Source organism: Fundulus heteroclitus, unplaced genomic scaffold (assembly GCF_011125445.2).
Source record: "Fundulus heteroclitus isolate FHET01 unplaced genomic scaffold, MU-UCD_Fhet_4.1 scaffold_605, whole genome shotgun sequence".
Taxonomy (NCBI): Eukaryota; Metazoa; Chordata; class Actinopteri; order Cyprinodontiformes; family Fundulidae; genus Fundulus; species Fundulus heteroclitus.
Genome location: NW_023397039.1, coordinates 64,411 through 71,967, shown reverse-complemented (window position 1 = coordinate 71,967; position 7,557 = coordinate 64,411). Strand labels below are relative to the sequence as shown.

The window sequence follows — 7,557 nt, the reverse complement described above, 5'->3', positions numbered from 1 at the left end:
ATGTGCTTTGATGTGGGTTATAACTTTAATGACATATTTGAATACCCTGTTAAGTCCCAGTGGCTTTTTTGGGCTAGCCAGCCTTTCCCTGTGAATGACAACGATGCATAGACTCACGTTCAGGTCCAACCTCCTTAATCTGAGCAGTTAAACTAGAAAGGTCATGACAGCAGCTCCGTCTGTGCAAATGCCAACACTGAAGGAGTATTTCACTTTTTCTGATATATAACCATCCAGTGAGTTGAATAGTTCTGCGGATGTGGTTTTAGTAGGCAACGATAGTGCACAAAACATATACTCCTGGTGAAGAAATTGCACATAATCAAGTGCTATTGCCTTGTTGTCAATATGTCAACCTGGAGTCAACCTAGAGTCCGTACCATGGTCATGTATTAATCCTCTTGTAATGTGCGTCGGCTCTATACCTAGTGGTTGAGAGCTGGCAGCAGTAATATGTAGCAGGACAGGCAGCCTGTGGCGATGAATCTATATTTGAAGTAGGACCCCTGTTATTGTCTACAGAATGATGCTTTCTCGTTTTGCCTGTAGTCTGTGGGTTTAATTTTGGTCGTAACATATCGTGTGACCGAAACATGGCATTAGTCAAGAGTGAGTCTGAGATGGATGCAGTGGAGAAAACACGGTCATTTTTCTAAACAAAGTATTATCTAGACTCAAAGAATAAGTTGAATGGAAATAATGTAGGTTATTTATTCTTTCTATGTGGTCCGGTATACAACGATCCATGGCCTGGTATCGGCCCGAGGGTTAGGGACCGCCACTTTATTGGACTTGATAACTGAAGATTGAAGGCACACGATATATTGGCAGTTTGTTGATTAAACAAACAGGGACCTGTGTACCGCTTGTAAGAACCCTGCACCCCCTTAACAGCCTGACACTGCTGTGGGACGGCAACCAGCATATGTTGCAAACACCTTTTAGCTTTGGCAGAGAGGATTTGGCAATTTCTTTAATGGACACAACCCACATGCTCAACTTTGCTGCTCAACCCACAAATGCATTTTTCTACAAAATGTGGCCCTGTTGAAATAGAAACAGGCCTTCCGTTTATTTTGATACCTTTATTGCCAAGAAACATTGTTATAAAACCAGAAATAACAGGCTTTTTTGTGCTAGGATTACTTAAACACTCTAGGTTTGACAGGGCTGCTTTATGGGAGATTATGTAAAATTACATCTCAATGTTCTTATGACCTCTATGACAGTTTTTGTGTTTGTTACACATTTACTACACTTTGAACGTACTTTGATCATTCACGCCGTAAAGGTTTCTCACGTTTCTTTCACTCTTTCTTCAAGCCTTTATCACCAAATACACACAGATGTTGCTCTACTGCTGCCTGACCGAGTTCGACCCTGAAACAGGAACGCCGGCATCCAGTAAAACGCAGTGAGATGCAGACAGCCTCCTCCCTTCATCCGTCTGCTTTCTGGACACTGGGGATGCAGGGCCCTGTGTGGACACACTGGGGAAAAGCAGTTTGATGTGTTTGTGGGAATTATTTTTCTCAGGCCAAGATGGCAAAAGGGCTAACATCTTAAAGGACTCACTGAGAAGGTGCACCTTCAAACTGGTGATTTTTTTCCTGTTTTATGTTCTGAGAATATCTTCTGTGAGGATTTTAAGACAACATTTGAAACAAATGTATAGCCAAAGCACATGTTTTAAAAAGCTTCTAAGAGATAGGAACAGAATTCAGACATCTGCCAGGCTTATGCTGGCAGAAACATATCAAATAGGGTTATTTTAGTCATTAAGGGACAGTTTAACAATCTATTTACATATTAAAACAAAACTTAATACGTAAATAATTTTAAGGCGCAGTGAAATAGTTGGTTTAATCCAGTGTTCCTTGACGCCGATGGCATTCAACTTTGAAAAGGATTAAATTAGCAAGGAGTTGCCAGGTCTAGATCAGATACCATATCTCTGCGCCAATGCTACCCGACTTTTACACTTCCTGAAAAAAAAAAACAGGATTGGAGGGATGATTGTGATTTTTTTAAATAGAGATCCTGTGAAGTCATTGTGAGTAACAGTTTCCTTATGTGCAGTAGAAAAATCATATTACGGTGAGTTTGAAACAATCACCAGCCACTCTATTGGCTAAACCTTGGTGATAGCAGGTTGGAAAGGAATGAATTCCTCGTAGTTTGGTTCAACAAGATGTGAGAAATGTTATTCTGGGGTGTTCGGCTCATATCGGCAGCACTGCATCACTGAGTTGCTGTGCCGTCTGGACATCAATAAGGTGAATCTCCTCTTCCGCTGCAAGTCAAAAGTCCTCTATTGGACTGAGGTCTGGTGACTGAGGAGGCCGCTGGAGGACAACGGACTCACTGCCACGTTCAGGAAAAACCAGTTGGAGATTATTTGAGGTTTGAGAGCTCATGCATCCATCATGTTGGAAGGAGCCCTGAGAAAATAGTACTCTGTGGTCATAAAGGGACACAGATGGTCCCCAACAATACTCGGGCTGTGGCGATTAAATAATGGTCAGCTGGTGAAAAGGAAACTGAAGGGTGGCAGGAAAATGTCTCCCATACCATCGCACTACCACTACCAGCCTGAACAGTGGAGACAAGGTAGGCTGGATCTATGCTTTCATGCTGTTTACATCAACTTCTGATTCTTCTTCATCTGAATGCTACTGAAGTTGAGACTCATTTGGCCAGACAATATGTCAGGTGGTAGTGTGATGGTATGGGAGACATTTTCCTGTCTGGATCATTTCCAAAGAAGCCTAGATAAGCCGTTGATTGTACCATCTTCCTTGCTGTGGCAAAATCCACACATTTGCTCCTCTGTGGGAGGAACTGGAACAGACTGATGGGTCTCCGCTGATGAAGTGGGTCCATACAGCTGGCAGCCTCGGTGTACTTTAGCCCAATGAGTCGTAGTGGTTTTCCTGTGAATCAGGGTTATAGTAATGAATTGAAGTAAATTTACACAAACATTTGTCAATGATTGTTGATCAATGGCTTGTGTGTCTTGTGTGAAATTACCAATGTTAATATCGACTAATGTAGCATCTTATTCCCAAATGTACGAGCATTTTCAATTTGGGTTGTTTCAACTTGTTAAAAATCAGTTAAATGGAAGGTGAGTCTGAGCTCTTCTACTGCTCTGATAGCTGAGTTTCTACAAACTCACTGAGATTTGACATCTGTTTACTAAAGGTAAGGGAACTACTGCTGGCGACTTCCCTTTAAAAAGAATCTGAATTATCCCAGAAGGAAAGTGTGATGATGGATATAGTTTAATAAACATGCAGACCAGGACAGATATGTAAATTATTTAGTTTAAAAAGAGCTGACACTTCTTGAACTGAAGCCAGTGCCGATAAGTGCTGTTCCTCCTGAGTGGAGCGATGTGCCGGTAGCCGCCTGCTAGCGGCTCATCTGAGTCAGTCAGAACTGTGGGTGAAGGTCACCAGACAGATTAGACAGCTTTGCCAACATACAACAGAGTTTGACGGGGTAAAACTTTGTCTGGTTGGTTGAATCGCGCTATTATCCAAGCAGAAGTCAGCGTGGTTCAGGATGGCACAGCCTGTGTGGGTGTCCTCACACACCCACTGGTTCCAGCAGCCTTCCTCCTGCTGTGATGCCCTCAGTTCTGCCCTCTGGTGCAGGCTCCGCCCACATCGCACCATTTCCAGACCCATCTCTGCATGTTCCTCTCTGCAGGGGAACAAGGGTCATTTTGCTCCTTCGCCGTTGCACAACTGGTAGTTATTTCATACCCATTCTTCAGGGTAGGAAATGGACCCATCTTCGAGGGGGTGTTTGGTATTGACAATGCGTTAGCGTCTAATCTCCAGGGATGTTTCCTATATGCTTTTAGAATCAAAGATTTAACGTATTTTTTTTCTTCAATCTACTCACAGTGTGCTATAAGAAAAGGTGGTGATAGACTTTTTTCACCAGGAGTCAAAAGCTGTCGTAATACTTAAGAGTCTAATGGCCCAAACATGAATCAGAACCTACATAAATGGAAACAGTATGTATAAGGCATCTTCAAAGAATAATTCATAATTAAATCGAATTATACGTCTGATTTGAACAATGTTATGATAATAACATTGTTAAAATCTTTGGTTTATAAAACAAAATATTCGCCTTCAGAGAGAAATATACTGATGTAATGGTATGGGTACATGGCACAAAACAGTTTGTTAACTGGTTTGAAGTGGAAGAAGGATGATGTGAAACAGCGAATTATTAAATTGACTCTGAATGTGCTCGACTGGACCACCAGAAGCATCAGTAGCTACATTACCATGGATTCCTGTAGAGGGCGCTGGTTAAATGTAAAAGCCTGGGTAATAAAACCAATCTGTTTGTCTATTTTACAACTATTACAATCCATCTAATTTAGGAAGCAGGTGGAACTTCAGATTACCTGCTCCACATATTAAGAACAAAAGCAAACAAAGGATTGAAGGACTTAATATTTGATCTTGATCTGCCTTCACATGCTGAAATTCTTCCAAAACAACAGTGCTGCTTTCAGTTGGGTTTGTTACCTAATGCATCCTGTAACATTTCGTCATTAAAAGGAAGAATCTTTTTTCTATTTGTTTAAATTGACTCTGTCTGCTTTCTTATTTTGACTGTATTTAGGTAACCTGACTCCGCCAGATAGATTTGCTTCGCATATCCATCTGGAAACCTTCCGTTGAAGTAATTTTGGGAAGGGGCGAAAATACTGGTTAGCTGATTGGCCTATGTTGGTGATAGACAGGCCAAATAAACCAATCAGATCAACGAAGCATATGACGTACTCGTCAACATGCTTCGTTGTCGCTCGTATCCACAAGCCAAGCTACTCTTGCTGCTGCAGGTAAAGGCTCGTTAGCTCAGCAAAGAAATACTCTGTAATTCCGATAAAACTTGCTCGATAGCCACGCTAACGTTAGTTTCATCGGCTGAAGCCGCCATGTTCTTTAGACTGAACTGTCGATCTTCTCGTTGCGTCACACCTCAACCCGCCTCAAAGCCAACGCTGACTGGACGTTCGTTTGGTGAACGGCTCCAAATTTTCTTTAACGGAGAGTAGCCAGACTGATCTGCGAGTGAAACCTCGAAAGCTCGCGAGATCAGGATGGTCTCACGAGGCTAGTATTTAGGATGTTTTGCACTGTATGTTTAGGTATAAGTTAATGGCTGACCTGATTTGTCAGTGTTCTGTACCGCCTGTGTCAGGACAGCAAAATTACCGGAATAAAGAGAAAAATAACACCACAAATGTTTCAATTATTAATGAAATAGAAATTTATTGCATGTTGCTTTTATGCTTTGATTTGCTTTGCCTTGAAATGTATTTATACCACATATTACCACTTTCCAGCCTCAGTCCTTAATATATTTTACTGGGGCTTTATGTGATAGACAAACATGATCAAGTGCATAGTTGTAAAGTGAAAAGGAAGAGGATCCATACTTGACCATTTTATTTAAAACTAAAGTCAAGGATGAGCAATCAGCCACCCTGAATCTGAAACTAATAAAATCCACTGCAGCCAGCTCTCTTCAGAAGTTACCTGATCAGTAAATTGTCTACCTGGGTGTAATGAAGTATAAATCTAGATGTTCTACAGTGGAGGGGTTTAGATCAAAGCATATCTATGTGTTAGAATGGACCAAAGTCAAGACCAAAATGTTACCAAGACTGCTGTCAACAGATGCTCTCTATCTAAACTGAGCTTGAGCTACTTTACGAAGAAGAAAAGGCAAGAACAGTAGTCTCTGAGACTTAGCTTTAGCTGCAGTCAAAGCTTTTACAGAGTATACACTCAGGAAGCTCAATACAAATGCACACTTCTTGATTTTTATTGTAAAAAAAAAATCATAACCATTTTTATTTTCATTTTATCATTATGCACCACTTTGTGCTGGTCTGTCACATTAAATCCTTGAAATGAAAACAAGAAAGTTTGCTTTCCTGACGTTAAAATATGTGAAAACCTCCAGAAGGATGACGCCATGTTTCTGAAAGGATTTTCCTTAAAAAAACAGTAATGTTTATCTTTTCATGTACAGCCAAAACCTTCCCATTTGTGGTTGTGCAAGAAACTTCTGATCCTTCTCAGCTATATCAGTGTGGGACCTCAGGCCTCCTCTCTAATCCCAGCTGCAGCTGGCAGTGTCAAAGCCAGGACAGATCCACTTGTTGCTGAACTGCTTGTATCCCTCAGCATCAGTCAGTCTACTTCCTGAAACAGAAAAGAAATCCAAAATTTTTCACCTGATCCCTAAGCAAGCGGGAACACAAGCAGACATGTGACCTGTTGCACTCCAGAGAGGCATGCTTCTGACCGTTCATCAGGTTCTGCAGGCTGCAGAAGTTTGTGCTGTTGTCAGCCTGGTCTCTGGAGCCTTCGGACGACGCCTCACCCTGTTTAGCAAAAACATCAGGAGCAGCCGATTTACCACCAGTCACAGTGACCAACACCACTTTTCAAAATGGAATATCAGCAAGAAAAGCTGGAAAACTGTCTATGCGTATTTAAACAGTTAGATGAGTGAAAACATCCTCAGATTTACCACATCAGACAGGGTTACAGTCTATTTATCTCCCACATCAGAATCTAGTTAACACTTATGACTTTATTAAATGTTGCTACAAATTTCTGCAACACCATTTTTTCCTATCCTGGGAGCAATTACATTGGCCTAAAAAGGATTTAGAAAGTTTGAAGTGGGGTTTCTGTGAAACATTATAAGCAGTCAATATCTTACCCGTCAGATAACCATCTAGGCATCTTTATTTAGAAGAAGTTCAGAGGAACCAACTACTGTCTTAAAACAACTCCAAAAAAGCAAACAACAGAGCAGTTTCTGCTGACGCAATCTTATGAACCTTTAAGCAAACATTCATCACATTTGCACTGAACAGTTATTTATGCAAAATAATAAAACAGATAAATAAACCAGTTACTTCATTTGCAGCAGTGCGATGAAAAAGGTTTTTGCCACTCAAGATAACATGAAAAGTGACAAAAAACTATTTTCAAACAATTATTTCATTTATCAAGATGAATAAAGCTATTTAAATCAACCTGTCCCTGTGTAAAAAAGAAAAATAAAGTAATTACACCTCCTGCTCAACCATGAACCAAATGAGGTGAATCCTGACGGTCAGTTCAGGTCGTTAATTTGAGCCGTGCTCCTGCATCACATGTGACCTTTCACACACGCTGCAGAATAAATCAAGCGTACCTTAATAATCTGGGTAATTTGCTTCTGTTATTACATAAACTGCTGTGTGCCCTGCATGCCCTGTTCTGCTGCTGCTGCTTCCTGCCTGCCTGCTTCTGCTGTCACTTTCTGCTTGGGTCTCTCCAGGTCCTCTTAAACTCCGGCAGCCATGGGCTCATGGATAAATAAATGCCCAAACCAACACTAACAAGACTTTGTTTAAATACTCATGAAATAGCTGTAGCATAAACCACATGTTTGATATTGGAGCTGAAATGGTAAAATGGTAAATGACCTGTACTTGTACAACGCTTTAACTAGTCCAACTAC

General features: G+C 41.0%; 1 long non-coding RNA gene across 1 annotated transcript; it reads left to right on the top strand.

Moving 5' to 3' along the window:
- The first annotated feature begins 3,972 nt into the window (after window positions 1–3,972).
- On the top strand, window positions 3,973–5,275 carry LOC118561303. The gene is made up of 2 exons (XR_004929933.1): window positions 3,973–4,650; window positions 5,157–5,275. It is a non-coding gene; the product is annotated as an uncharacterized LOC118561303 (long non-coding RNA).
- The last annotated feature ends 2,282 nt before the right edge of the window (window positions 5,276–7,557 follow it).